This window comes from Ruditapes philippinarum, unplaced genomic scaffold (genome assembly GCF_026571515.1).
Source record: "Ruditapes philippinarum isolate M1 unplaced genomic scaffold, ASM2657151v2 ctg9878_1_1_1_1, whole genome shotgun sequence".
Classification (NCBI taxonomy): domain Eukaryota; kingdom Metazoa; phylum Mollusca; class Bivalvia; order Venerida; family Veneridae; genus Ruditapes; species Ruditapes philippinarum.
Window position 1 is genome coordinate 28,914 of NW_026857271.1, and position 6,101 is coordinate 35,014.

Here is a 6,101-nt window from a genome sequence, read left to right on the forward strand (position 1 = left end):
TCTACATATCCCTAGGAAGTAGAAATGGTTTTCTAGAATAATTGTACAGTAGAATGTAAGAAATCGGAAGCAATGTACAAGAAAATCTGTACTATGTATTATAGAATCGTTCTCTCATTTTAAGACATATGTTGTTTTCTTTTTCTTTTTTTTTTCTGTTTTTTTTTTCCGTTGTTGTTTTCTTTCTTCTTTTTTCGAAAAAATGATAAATCACATTAAGGACTGTTTGTAAAATAACATTAATATATTTTTTGGTATACATGATATTTTATGTTTTATTATTTAACAAAGATTAAATGATAAATGGGTAAATATTAAGAATTTGTCAGGAAATAAAGAATAACCCACAATAACGGTGTGACCAGTTCGTGTAGACAGTATAAATTAACATTAATCATTTTCATGAAAGAAAAGCTTTATTATTATTTTTGGCAAATGTGGTATGTTATACTATAACAGTTATGTATTATGTTCATATTTAACAATTGCATTGTCTGACAATAGATATGCCTTTGTTTTAATGATATCAATATTTCGTTTTAAAAATCTTTCAAACAGATATAACATACATCGTGCACATAGATATTCAAACAGAAAAGCAAAATTGAAAAAAAGTGTATTTAACAGGTGGTTTGTCAGAACAGAGTCCGACTACAGTTATTGTAAGGGAAAAGTTTAGATAGTGTAAACACTGGGCAGGTTTTAGGGTATCGGGTAGCCATTTACTGGTGGTGAACCCCGTCCACTAAATAATCTTTTAATTTCGCATTAATTAGCCGGATGCTAAGTTATTTGTCAACAAATATGTTTTATAAATGTGGCCCTTAAACAATATCCTTGCTGGCATTTTTAGCGTTTTCTGTCTTCCTAATGTTTTATAATAAGAAAGAATCGTATATTATTTCTCATTCCAAATAAATCAACTCGTCCCATAAATGTATAGTACTCGCCAGAGGCTACACTCGCATAACTCTTTGAAATAAGTCTGTGTAATATAACAACTCTTACAATATCATATATTTTACTTTTTACAATTTCTGTATACTTCAGACTACTTTTTACTTTAACGATTCGTTAATGACCATTGTAAAACACCAAGTTACTGTGTTTCTATTGACCGAAATTGTTTGTATTTTTATTAAAAAACTTGGATAAAAAATGATCAGACCGATTCATTCACCTTCCTCCCACTCTTTTCGTTACGCTGAAAGACCACCTTTTTTTCATTCATGATATGATTATTTTATGTGTTTGTATTTCCTCATATCACTATCATATTAATGTTACATGTTACATTTTTGAAATCTCATTGGCAAAATGTCATGCATTTAAATGTCTCTTTAAGTATTTATTCATACTCTGATATGCATCTTTAATTAGTAAGTATAGTGGTAATCTAAATTCTTACAGCATTATGCAATTAGAGGTAAAGTGGTGGGGTTTCATCAGTATATAAAATATAGTCTTAAGCTACACAAAACAACAAAAACTAACAACTAATAAAAACATAAGTATACCAAACTCTACATATTGGGAGCAGCAAAATATTATCTTACCAACCTCCAAATATTGATAAATGAAACAATGCTTAACATAAATCGAGCAACCAAACATAATGCAATCTCAAAATATTCACCCGGCCTTTAAATAATGACATAACCTCAACATCACCTCAACATAACGGAAACAACACAACGCAACGTTACCTATCTCCAAACACCCGTATAAATCTTAACATGATACCATTTTAAGAATAATGGAAACAGCAACCATAATATTATTAAACTCAAAATATGATACTACAACCTGTACATAGTGGTACCAATCTTAACAAAACGATACCAGTCACATCATGTTACAAAGAATATCATTTACCATCAATACATGTTACCAACCATACCAATTACCAGTTACCAACAAAACATGTTACCACCCATGTGTTAAAATATCAACCGTAAAACCAGACACCTGCAACCATTTTCTCCCCAAAATCAGTTTTAACCACCTGAAACTAGGCAAAAGTCAATTAAAATCCACACTATAATAAGCATGTGAAATATTACAATGGATGTATATTTTTATTGTTATGATACACACTGAATGATTGTTTATTGTTATATGTAAATAGGTCCACTTATTTTTGTCTTAATTTATGCTTATTTGAAAAGAATCATTAAAAGTTTTAAAGAAAAATATCTTGTGTTTTTTCTTATATTACATGTAGTTCACATATTATGGGACCTATTAACATTTTCATTGTTAATAATTATATATTTATCAAACTATGAATATATTTTTCTTAAATATGTTTGGGCGTGTGTTTAAGGTGGGACAAAAAGATATATAACAATATATTCATGGTTTGATAAATATATAATTATTAACAATGAAAATGAAACTTTCAATGTTGTATTAAAAGTTTGACTGAATTGATTGATATTTTTGTCTCCTTATTTTTACCCCCGTTATTGAGAAGTACACATATAAAGGGTATTTTTGAAAAAGTAAGTGCCTCAACATCATTACTTCTCAGGTATTCTTTAGTTCATATAAAAACATGAACCAGCGAAGTGCTGCTTAAAGATAAATCTGCGCAGTTAATTTCAGTTACTGTTAGAAAATGGTGGGAAATGAGAAAAATAAATAAAACTGCAATTTCGTAAAAAAAAGTTTATGTCTATTGTGATATGATTTATCAAGGAAGTTTTTTCAACGATTTCAATCCAAATGTTTTATTTTACTAGAAAATCATCTGATATGATGTCACATGAAGAAAAATGGTATGTAACCTAGTAGGGCTTGAGTCCACGATCCAAAATTATAGAGAAATAGAGAGATAGCTAGGTTGCAGCGCAATCTTAAAGGAACTTCACTAAGGATTTTTTGGTACCGGAAACATTTTTCAAGATTTTTATTTGTTTTGGTCGTCAGACCAAACAAATAATGGTAGCGAAATTTCAGACTCTAATGCTGTTAATTGCAAATGCCGAAAGTAGTCCGCTTTTTTGAAGCGGTTACTTCCCTTTATATGTAACACTAAGGCCGAAAAAGTCAGGGGAGATCACTGCGTAAATATAGTCACATGACAGCCGCATTAATTTTCAAGCAAAATAATTTCCGAATGGTCAAATATTTCTAATATTGTTTTATTCTTTATAGATCTACATGCTTATAGTAAGCGCAATGATTATTTACACAAGTGTTAAACAACAGATAGCGTCGTTACAAAACCTAATTTAGAATAATATGGTTTTCTTCAGACCGTAAATACATAAATTCACCGTGGCCGAGGGGTTTGCACGTCCGCTTAGGAAGCGAGAGGTCTGGAGTTCACATCCCACTTAAAGCAACTCATGTTTTTTTCAAACTGTTTAATTCAAATAAACATTGGATATCAGTGTTACAATTAGTCTTATAGCCTATCTACTACAATTAAAACACTGGAAAGCATTGGTGGCACTATACAAAAACAAATTGTTTTATAATCTCACAACCTTCAACTTTCTGACATTCTGAGACCCAAACAAATTCAGCGCCTTCTTTGCTTTGATTGTATAAATGGCTGTATGTCTGCATCAATAAGTGATGTGCACAATTTCAGATCATTTGCTCATTTCGTTTATCAGGGAAACTCAATTTTATTGTGCAAATTGACCCCAAAATGAAAAGCGTTGCAAGCCCAAATTCGTATTAAAAATCGATTATCAATTTAATTTGGAGCATATCTATTTATTATCTATTGCTTAATTTTTTATTTTATTTACACCAGTTGATTAATGAAAGAATTTTTAATAATATTACTATGTTATGCTATTGTACCTCAGTGGAGTAAGATGATAATGTAAGGGTATATTAAAGAGTGCAAAATTCGTGCGATTTTTAGTTGAACTAGTGGTGCTTTCATAATGTTGTTCCACACCGCTGTAGCAAACAAAATAAAAACAGACATGAGTTCTAGTGGTATTTTTGATGATAAATGTATTTCATGCTTGATGTATTGAGAGCATTACTCATGGATATATTACTTCTGAAGATTTCTGATCCGTTCTTGAAACAAACAAATTAATTATTATCATTGGTATAATAATAAGTTGTAGCAGATGGTACATACTATTAGATGTGGCAGATAGTTGTGGTAGTGGCAGGTGGTATTATTAATCATAGTGGTGGTAGAGGTAGTTATCAAAGTAGTGGTGGTAGTAGAAGAAGAAGTCTAGAAGTAGATGTGATGGTGGCGGTTTTGGTTGTGATTGCGGTGGTAGTTATAGTAGGGGTGGAAGTGGTAATAATAATAGTAGAAATTGTAGTGATGGTAGTGGATATAAAAGTAGTAGTGGTACTTTAAATAGAAGTGGTAGTAGTGTTACTGGTATAAATTGTAGAAGTAGAATGTAATGGTGGAGGTGGAAGTGATATTAATAGTAGAAGTGGTGGAAATGGCCATGGTATTAATAGTGATCGTGATGGTTGTGGACGTGTTAGTTGTATCTGTAGTGGTGGTGGTGTTGGAAGTGGTATAAATAGTAGTTTTGAGTAGGAGTGGTAGTAGAATTAGCTTAAGTATTGGTGGTGGTAGTAATCAAGGTGGTGATACTGGTTGTGGTAGCAGTGATAGTAATAGCGGTAGTGATGTTTTTTGTGGCAATGGTGGCTGTATTAGCGGTGGCCATTGTGGTAATGGTGCATCTTTAATAGCGGAAGTAGTCGTGAATGTGGTGGTAGTAAAAGTGGTAATGGTGGTGTTAATGATAGAAGTATGTGTCTTAGCAGCAGTATTATCATTATAATCATCATTGCCATTGTAATCATCATCGTTATCGTCATCACTGTAACTTAAATATTATAATACCTACCTCAACATAATGACACGGCGATGACAATATGAAACAAACGCGTATAAAATATGCTCACATAACAACTTAATACGAACCTTTACATTGAAACAATGAAACACGACGTTACCAACATTAAAATATTAATGCTTAATATAGTGATGCCAATATAAAAATCGGTTTAGAAGATACAATATTCTTTTTAAAATATGTATTTCTACAATTTTGTATAATAGCTCTATTCTCTGTTTCAGTGTGCCATTGTATATTTTTTCTTAAATAAATGGAACTTAGATGAGAAAATATTAAGTCCCCATTTAGGAAAATAACGTTCGTTCATGTCTCGAATATGAATTTTGTCGAGATATTTATATATTTTTCTTTTCTATTTTATTTTTCATTATTTTCTCATATAAAGAAACAGCCGAGTGGTGTGTGCTTTTCGTGTGCGAAGAACGTTGAGTCATGAGGATCTGCTGTCCACTATCTTATAAATCGATAGTTAAGTATTTTGATAATCTGTGCTGGGTTTTTTAAAAAAAATATAATATACACAGCCTTTTTTCTATTAAAAAAAATAGAAAAACTTGCTTCTTGGTTCTACTGCTTTGAACACACAAACAGAAAACATCTCTGTACAGAACAGTAGAAGAGTAGACAAGAATTTCAACGAAAGAACTTCAAAGTCTATTTGTTTTTATTATGTTTTTGTTATTTTTTTGTTTGTTTTTTTTAAATGCTACTATTAGATCTACCAAGTGTATTAAAGACATTAATACACGTCAGCGTAGGGCCGGAAGGTGATAATCGGCCCTGAATGAATAATGGCCCTCGGGCTAAAGCCCTCGGGTCCATTATTCATTTTGCGGGCCGATTATCACCTTCCGGCCCTCTCCTGCCGTGTATTAACCTCTTAATAATACGAACCTTTACATTGAAACAATGAAACACGACATTACCAACATTAAAATATTAATGCTTAATATAGTGATGCCAATATAAAAATCGGTTTAGAAGATACAATATTCTTTTTAAAATATGTATTTCTACAATTTTGTATAATAGCTCTATTCTCTGTTTCAGTGTGCCATTGTATATTTTTTCTTAAATAAATGGAACTTAGATGAGAAAATATTAAGTCTCCATTTAGAAAAATAACGTTCGTTCATGTCTCGAATATGAATTTTGTCGAGATATTTATATATTTTTCTTTTCTATTTTATTTTTCATTATTTTCTCATATAAAGAAACAGCCGAGTGGTGTGTGCT